The sequence below is a fragment of the Ictidomys tridecemlineatus genome, unplaced genomic scaffold (genome assembly GCF_052094955.1).
Source record: "Ictidomys tridecemlineatus isolate mIctTri1 unplaced genomic scaffold, mIctTri1.hap1 Scaffold_604, whole genome shotgun sequence".
NCBI lineage: Eukaryota > Metazoa > Chordata > Mammalia > Rodentia > Sciuridae > Ictidomys > Ictidomys tridecemlineatus.
In genome coordinates this window covers 104,226-104,450 of record NW_027524123.1, presented here as the reverse complement: position 1 = coordinate 104,450, position 225 = coordinate 104,226, and positions in this window count along the sequence as shown.

Sequence of the window (225 nt, the reverse complement as noted above, 5' to 3'; positions counted from 1 at the left end):
TCTACAGTGATGATTTGAGTATACTAAATGTAGCAGTGATTCCTAAAGGACACATCCAAACCAACAGGAAGGAATGTTTCCTTGTATCAGCAAGAAGTTTGTTTTTTAGGAGTTTGGCAGATGGCATTATCTGAGTCAGTTTTTCCAATAGGGGCAATGAAGTATCGGCTATCATGGTACAAACAGAAACAAAGACACACAAACACACACTAGAGAACACACACA